At 40.9% G+C, this 9,295-nt stretch overlaps 1 non-coding gene across 1 annotated transcript; it reads left to right on the top strand.

Moving 5' to 3' along the window:
* Window positions 1–2,671: 2,671 nt before the first annotated feature.
* Window positions 2,672–2,778, top strand: LOC120097293 (U6 spliceosomal RNA). The gene has a single exon (XR_015639173.1). It is a non-coding gene; the product is annotated as a U6 spliceosomal RNA (small nuclear RNA).
* Window positions 2,779–9,295: the final 6,517 nt, after the last annotated feature.

Raw genomic sequence — 9,295 nt, 5'->3', positions numbered from 1 at the left:
TCTCACTCTATAGCCCAGGATGGACTCAATAGGGCAATCTTTCTCCCTCAAACCTCCCATGTGCTAGTCTTATTAATGTGTGCTATATTACCTGCTCACAATGATTTTTTTAAAGATTCTTTTTAAATTTGCTAAAGACCAAATATGACAGTGTAGTTCTTACTTCATAAGGTAAAGGACTTTACTAGCTAGTACATTCATTATAAGAAATTGAATTTGGAGGATGAGGAGAAACTGAGAGTAGGGCATGATGACACATTCTTGAATCCCATATCCTGATATATATCAATTATGAGGATATATATATATATATACACATATATATAGAGGGGGATTCTGAGGCTAGTTTGTGCTAAATAGCAAGACTGTAGGAAAAAAACAAACAAACAAAGGAAAGGAAGAAGAGAGAGAGAAAGGGAGGTGGGAGGGAGGGAGGGAGGGAAGGGAGAGAGAGAGAAAGAGAGAGAGAGAGAGAGAGAGAGAGAGAGAGAGACTGAGACTAGAATACTAGAATTTTAAGTTCCAAACTGCAAATTCCAGTCTATTGATCCCAGTGGCAGAATTCCAGGGTGATATCATAGAAAGTTGTGGAAAGCTAAACACTATTGAAGCAAAATACAAAATGTTTCGAGATAATTAAATGTTAGTCATTTCTAGAGCGTAGTATTGGAAAGAAACATGATGAGTCCGTATCTAATTTCAGCAGTTAAAAGTACCATGATCAATTGCGATGTCCGCCCTGCCACAGGAATGGGGCTCGGTATGACACCGACCCACTGTGTGCTCCATCTAGGGAACACTGACCCAATGTCCCTCAGCTTAGCACTCTGGTCATTCTCAGTTGACTGTCTAACTTAGATGTTCTTAGATGTTCTTCCAGGTTCTCCTATCCTGCTTCCTAAGCCAGGAAACCTGAGTGGAAGGCCATGAAGGATCTTTTTCAACAGGACTTTTCCACAATCAAGACTCAAAGTTTAGCTGAAAAGATACTGACTCAAGCAGTTTGAGGGTGTGTGTCTTGAGTCCCAGCACCCAGGGATCAGAGGCAGGCAGATTTCTATGAATTCAAGCCCAGCCCATGTCTCCTAATGAGTTCCAGGACAGTCATAGCTTTAGAGAGAGACCCTGTCTCAAATAAGGAGGAGGAGAAGGAGGAGGAAGGGGGTTATACTAACTCAGAATAAAGGAAGGAAGGAAGGGAGGAAAAACTGAAATCTCAAAATAAAAAAAAAATCATTTTTAATTTTGTGGTAACCTTTATCAGATAACTTGGGTTAATTTAATCAATACAATACTTTCGTAATGACGCATTGGAAATACAAGGTATATAAACTGTCCTAGGTAGAGATCAATTATAATTGGACTTCATAGCTTTCAGACAAAAGCCTTTGAAAACCCCAGACTCCAAACCTCCCTTCCTCTACTGCTCAACCCACAGCATGTAGATATATTGAGGTTTCTCTCCAAAATCTCTAATGGATTTCACTATGTTTTATTTGGTTGTCGTTGTTGCACACATAAACATAAGTCCAACTAAATGGCTGAGGCCATTTAGGGTCGATCACATGTATATGCTTTTGGAGGCGACCATAATGACCGTAGTTGACATGTCAATGTGAATGGGAGAAAGGCCCCACCCCTAGATGAAGAATTGCAGGCAATTAAGGGTCGCTCACAGGGGTAGAATCAGTCTTCCCCAGTGATGAGCCCCTCACTGGTTATCCAGTACCCAGTGGTCAGTCCTCTAATACAGTCATTGTTTTTTTTAATATTGCTTGGCTCTCTCTCTGACCCCACTTCACGTCGCCTCCTTCTCTAACTCCTATTGGTTTCTATATGTACACTCTTCTCTACTAAACCTCAACTTTAGAGCAAAGTCTCTCCTAAAACCACCAGGCTCCCCATCCAGTCTCTTGCCCTCTGCTCTGCCCCCTAGCCTCCTGCTCCATCGTGCTCGGGTGAGTCTCTGCATTCTCTTGGTACCCCACAGCACTTTCAACATCTTTCCTTCTCCCCACAGCTGCCATGGCGTTCCTATGTACTCCTTCCTCTGTCTAGTCACGTTCTCTTTCAACAAGGCTTTCAGCTGTCCTGCTTATGAGCTGAAGTGAGCCTTCATGGTTCCAAAATGGTTTTATGGCATTGGCATTCTACAGAATGAAAAGTTTTCTCTTCATTTTTCTGCACTAGGACTCATCAAACTTTCTACAAAGGGCTGGGTGAGCCGAAGGGTCCCAAGTACTCAACTCCATTGTTTCTGAGAATCAGTACTAGAAGAACGATCTGACACCTAGCCAGGAAAAGCACTGATGGATGCCGAATTTGAATTTCATATTAGTTTTCATGTGCCAGAAAACAAGTTTTGCTTTTGTGGTTTTGACTTAAAGGTTTTATGTAGTCCAGGTTGGCCTCAAACTTGCTAAGTAGCCAAGGTTAGCTTTGAACTTGTGATTCCATGTCTCAATCACTCAAGGGTTAGATTATAAGCATGATCTAGAAAATATTATTTAAAAAAAAACTTTTCTGCAACTTTTTTGTCGTCATAAACAGGACAGCTGATGGCCAACCCCAGTCTGCACTGGGACTGCAAACTCATCTTTTATGTCTAGCTCAAAGCCAGGCTCCTCAACTGGAACTTTCTTTTAAGATCCCTATATTGAAATGACATCTTGTGCTCGCTTCGGCAGCACATATACTAAAATTGGAACGATACAGAGAAGATTAGCATGGCCCCTGCGCAAGGATGACACGCAAATTCGTGAAGCGTTCCATATTTTTGAGCACCAGTGGAAGGGGAAGCCCTGGGTCCTGCTAAGACTGAACCCCCAGTGAACTAGACTGTGGGGGGGAGAGTGGCAATGGGGGGAGGGTTGGGAGGGGAACACCCATAAGGAAGGGGAGGGGGGAGGGGGATGTTTGCCCGGAAACCAGGAAAGGGAATAACACTCGAAATGTATATAAGAAATACTCAAGTTAATAAAAAAAAAAGAAAGAAATGACATCTTGCTCCAGTTTATACATCTGACCAATCCAACTGGCCATCATTCCCTTGTCTTGTTTCTTCTATTGTTGCCTGAATTATCCCTGGCTGGGAGGTTACTGGCAACTGATACCTGCTGGGAGAGAGCATGTGTGTCCATTTTCTTTTAAAGTATGGCTCTTGGCAGGTCAACCACACACTGGTGTATGGCACCACAGCTAAGGGTATGTGGGAAATATAGCTGAGATCTGCTGAGTTTGGAGGGAGGGCATTAAGTGAAGAAATTGAAGAGGTAGGGGTGGGTCTGGGAGGACTTAGAAGGAGGAGTAAGGATTGAATAAGAAAAAACTACACTGAGTGAAATTCTCAAAGGATTAATAACATTTTTACAGGTTTAAGCATTTTCCTAGTTCTACTGCCTGCCTCTACATTCTTCCTTTTACAAGAGATTGAAGAACTTAAGACTTGAAATAGTATGTAACATGTTTACTCACACACCACAGTGCCGTGAAGATTGTAGATGTTTGATAGATGCTGGCTTGTGGCACAGTGTTAATATCTAGAAATGTTTTAAAAACTACATTGTTAGGTTAAATTTTTCTCCTGGGAAGTTCACTGAGGGAATCCACATGTGGATGGATGGATGGATGGATGGATGGATGGATGGATGGATGGATGGATGGATGAATGAATGACAAATGAATGTAAATGACAGCTTTCTATCAGACTCTAAAAAGTTTTCATTGATACTAGATCACCATTTAAATAATCTTGTCTATGGAACATGTGACCCTAAAAGTTCAGGCATTGAAGACTAGATCTAAAACTGTATGTCCATGATATTTGGAGCAGAAGTCTTTTAAAAGAGGTAATTGGGATTCATTGACATTATGAGAATGGAGCCCTGTCTTAGCCAACATTTTTTTAAAGTGGAAATATTTCCATTTATTAATAATTTTGAAGCAAAATCACACAGCACATAATAGGAGACGTTAAAATTTTAATGAAAATGTTATCATTCATTCATCTCTTTACTGTTTCAGGTTCTTAACATATTGAGCTGAAGTATCTGTGTGGCTTTTAACATCAGTGTGAAATTTAGTCTGTCAGAGTCATGATCAAGAGTAGCCTGAACTAGGCCGACTCTATGACAGCTTAGCCAACATTTTATTGCTGTGAAAAGACACATGATCATGGCGACTCTTATAAAAATAAGACTTTAATTGGAGCTGGCTTATAGTTTCAGAGGTTCAGTCCATTTTTATCATGGTAGAAAGAATGTAGGCAGGCATGGTGCTGGAGAAGCCAAAAGAGTGGAGAGATCTCTACATCTGAAGTTTTAGGCATCATGAAGAGAGAGACTCTTAGCTTGAAATGGGATTTTTGAAACCTCAAAGCCCACCCTCTATGACACACTTCCTCCAAGAAGGCCATACCTCCTAATTAATCTCAAGCAGGATCACTCCGTAATGCCCACACATTCAAATATATAAGCCTATGGGGGCCATTCTTGTTCAAACCACCACAGCCGTCCCCCAGCAAAAGACATTATGAATGGCATTTAAAAATGAGTAAGTGCTCTTTATGGAGGTTTACCTCTGTAATCCTAGCACCCAGAAGGCGGAAGCAAGAAGATTCTGAGTTCGAGTTCAGTGTGCGTTATATAACGAAGATTGTCAAAGAAATAAGAAGAGAAGGAAGAGGAGAGGAGGAAGCAAGGAATAGGAGAAACGAAGGGAGAAAAGGAGGGTTAGAGAGAGGGGGGACCAGGAAGGGAGAGGAGAGTATGAGGAGATGGAGAAGGAAGAAGGGGAAACTGAGGAGATGTTTCAACTAACACACTGGCTCTGCCCAATTCTGTGCCTTCCACGTCATAATGCAGCAAAGACTGTAGTTGGCAAACAAATGCTAGCACCATGAGTGGCAGTTCCTAATCTCCAGAACCATGCACTAAATAAGGTTCCATTCTATTATAAAATGCCACTTCAGGAACCTTATGTGGTTACAGGAAGCAGAGTGAGGCATTCTTCACAATTCAACTTTGCAAGTAATGCAGCATGGTTTCCTCCTCTGTTCTAACCACAGCATCCTTTGATGGACGTTTCTACGTTTGAGTTGTTTTATCTCTCTGTGCCTATCTCTGTTCCCTTGTTTTACCAGAGATCTTCTATCTTTCCAATCCATTCACCTGATCAGTAATCTGATATCCCGGTTTATAACTAACTTTGAATTGTTCGATTTTTTCTTTGTCCGTCCACATCCATACTCCAAGGAAACAGATGTTATACATCAAAGACAAAGTTCTAGGGGAAGACTATAGACCATTCATCTACCAACTGACCATATTTTTCATCTAGAATATTCCTTCTTGAGTTCCCTACTATTTCTAATACCAAAATCCCATCAGCGTCCTTCCAAATGCTTCATACCACCTGTAGCAAAGACAAGCACTACTTTACCTCTCTTCAAAGAAGGTTTGGTACCCAGGTCCAGGGCTATGATCAGCCAATCAATTACAGCTGTCAACTCCACTTTCAGGGACCCTCTTTGGCCAGCTACGATCAAGTCCTTATCTATGAAAACCTCCCAAGAAAGATACAGCTGTAAAGACTCATTCATTCATCCTGCCCACTACTCCCTACAGAGAAAGTTGTTTGCTGAGCTTCTCTCCAATGTAATGACAGCATTTACAGATGTGGTCCACAGGGGAAGCAATAGGTCAAAACAGCACTCAAAATAGTCTACCTCTCTTTCATAAAGTTTGTCAGAACACATCAGGATCCCTCAACCTAACTCAAGGAGAATCCAAATTGGCTCCATTATATGGGTAGTAAAGACCAGGTTTGGAATGGACTTACACTATCCCAGAAGACTGAAAGTGTTAGACTATTCAGAGCAGCTGACATTTCAGGCTTCATCCTGAGATCTTTCCATTGTCCTGTTTTCATGCACATGTCACTGAAATAGATTTGTAGTTGCTTCCCAGGGCGGCCATAGTGAAGTCAGCAACAGAAATGCATTCACTCACAGGTCTGAAGTCTAGAAATCTCAAATCATGTTCTCTGAAGTTTCCTGGCAAGAATGCCTCTTGTCTCTTCCTCAATTCAAGAGATTGCCAGAATCTGCTGTTCTTTGGTTTATATATAGTTGGACAATCATGTTGCCATAGGGTCTTCCATATCTGTGCTTTCTCATGGGTTTTTTGTCTTTTTCTGTATGTGAATGTGAATCTGTCTGTATTGTCTATGTGTATGTATGCATGTATATGAGGGGGTTCTTCCTCCTCTGTGTGTGTTCTCTCTTCTCTGTGTGTTCTCCACATCAGAGCAACCAAGCATATTGCATTTAGGACTCACACTATTCCAGTGTGACTTCATCATATTTGACTATTCCTACAAAGTCCTATTTCCAAATAAGGTCCATGGGTATCAGAAGTTAGAAACTAATCACATCTTTTTGAAGAACCTAATTTTTCCCCCAGCAATAGTCCATCAGCCCAACCTGCAATTCGTTGTTGGCTACAATCCCTATTTTCTCTATATGCTGATACTATTGATAAAAGACTCTAAGAATTATACATGTGTACACAGACAGACAGACAGACAGACAGACACAAAATTTGACCTCTACACAATTCATTTGTCTAAAATGAGGGAGGGGCTGGTTTTTGAACAATTCTCAACTTTGTTTATCAATATCAATAATCCTATATCTTGAAATGGTATAGACTGAACTTAAAACAATTCCCATGAGGCTTTGTGTGTAGCCAAGTGTTACACCACATTTTTCAGGTGTGTGGATTTTCCACTAGTCACTATCTACAGTCACCGTTCTGGCTAGTCTACCTAGGGGTGTGGTATCCAGTCAAAGTAAAGTTGACTGAACTGTGAGTTACCTCACCTTCTCTTTCACCTCAGTAGCTGAGTTATTTCTTCATGGATTAAGTCTGTCTTTCCTAAAGATGCATGAAAGTATGAGTCTCAGCTAAGAAGACTGTAGCTGTGAAACCTGTGACATTTCCTTCTAAGGTCATTAATATTCATTACTATCCAGAGTTATGCTCTAAAGCATTCCCCGGTGGTGAGTCAGATTGCAGGACCCCTGCCTGTTGGTCAACAGTGCAATCCAGCCCTCACATTGTACTTTAATGGGAGAATCTATCCAAGTATATAAAGTAACTAAGTCTGCTCTTAAACTTGTATGGAGATCAGAATGACTTTAAATTTCTGATCCTCCAGCCTCCTTCCCACATGTTACAATTCCAGAAACACACCATAATTCTTAGTTCATGTGGTTCTGGGGACCAAATCCATGGCTGTATGCAGGAAAGCACTCCACCAACTGGACTAAAGTTCAGTCATATTATATCTTTCTCTTCTAAAAGAAGGGAGATATATAAGGTCACAAACATCAAAGAGACATTCTGAACAAGACGACTTACACATGGAATCAGGAGGTTTACTATTTGGGGGCAACCTGAGCTACAGGCTGACTTGCATTTAAGTCTGAGCTGCAGTATATGGTGCTATCTCAAGAGCCAGATGAAAGAAAGACAGCAGAAGAGAATCCGTCTGTTATTTGGACATTTGTAATGGAACTGATAACATGTTCTACAGAACAAGTGGAACTTACTACAGTCCTTATGGTAACTATGGACAGTATTAATTGGCAATTTCAGATATAACCCACAACTAGAAACCACTCATGAGCTGATATTCCTGGAGGAAATACTTGACCCTGACATTAATGATGCTCCCATCTCCTAGGTTTTTTGTTTGGTTTGGTTTTCTTTGTTTTGATTTTTGTTTCATTTTGCTTTTGCTTTTGGAGACAAGGTGTCTCTGTGTAGCCCTGGTTGTCCAGCAACCCACTCTGTAGACCAGGCTAGCCTTGAATTCACAGAGATCTGCCTGCTTTTGCCTCAAGGAGTGAGCCACCACTACAGCTTCTCACAGCTTCTCACAGACTGCTTATGATTACAACTATGAGACAAACATGATGATCTATTATCACGGGTACATTAAATGAAGTAGGGCTGTTTGTTTATTTGTTTAAGTTCAGATACAAAGAAACAAAATCAGCACCTGGCAGATTGGAAACCCTACAGAATAGGCCTCAGGATAAAAATGTGTTTCATGAGGTCTTTGGTGTATAGGCTGCACTGAAACCATTGTATAGTATGCAAAAGGGTCTCAATTCTATCTTGAAGTATGATGCATATCTAGATTTTATTAAATGTAGTCATACTTAACATTCAATAATAACATCCTTCAAGAACACTTATTCATATTCATTTGCCTAAGTAAATAGGACCTTCCTATCATTGACAGAATCTAGTTTCTACTATAAAAAATAAATTCAACTTAACTATTGGCCCCAAGGCCTTAAACTAACCCATTGTTTGACATCATGGTAGATGCATGGTTTAAACTTTAAATAGAGTTTTCACAATTTCCTCTCATGCCTGCTCACCTTACCCCAGAAGGATTTAAGACAACTTCATACACACATACCCTCCAACCTGTATGTTACCTTGAGTTGGATTGTCCACGCTTTAAATGCTGTGAAGCCATTTTCCAACTACATGAGGAGATTTAAAACACGTGTGCCTTTGGTTTGGGCTTCTAGAGGGGTGAGCTCTGTGGAGACTGGGATGTGTAATACTTAAGAACAGAAAAAGCAAACTGCCTAGTGTTTGAGGATCTGCTTTAGCTCAAGTGGCTACTTCCTCTGGCCAGACCTGCGTCTATCTAGTGCTATTGGGAAACAGAGCACCAAGCAGCCTTAGCTTATTCAATACAAATACAATTCAATATGCCTTCACCAAAGTGAAGATATCAAAGATATCAAAGCTAACCCCACTAATAGAAAAGGAGATAACTCTCTCTCTCTCTCTCTCTCTCTCTCTCCCTCCCTCTCTCTCTTTCTCTCTCTCATTTTGTACATGCCCAAAAGTGGATCAAAGTCTGTAGCCCAGTGAATAACAAACTCTCTGGTGTGCAGGATTCTTTCCTCAGTGGTGCGTGAATCTGGGGAGAGATTGCATCCTCCCTATATTAAATCACTCAAAATTAAGTGACCCAAAACGGGAACATAGGAGAATTCTGAGCTGGACTAGGTTTTAGACAATATCAGAAGTAACCAGATGGTGTTTGGGATACGGTACAGTGGTCAAGAGTTTGTCTCACATCCACAAGGTTCTGGGTCCATCCCTCAGCATAGAAAATGACAATGAGGAAAGGGAGGAGAGAGAGGAGAGGAGGAGGAGAAAGAAAACAACCTTATCACATGCAATAAAGTCTGGCTCATTTATCA

This window comes from Rattus norvegicus, chromosome 15 (genome assembly GCF_021556685.1).
Source record: "Rattus norvegicus strain SHRSP/BbbUtx chromosome 15, alternate assembly SHRSP_T2T, whole genome shotgun sequence".
NCBI classification, from domain to species: Eukaryota; Metazoa; Chordata; class Mammalia; order Rodentia; family Muridae; genus Rattus; species Rattus norvegicus.
Note: the sequence above shows the minus strand (reverse complement) of the source record. Positions and strands in the feature narration are given on the sequence as shown.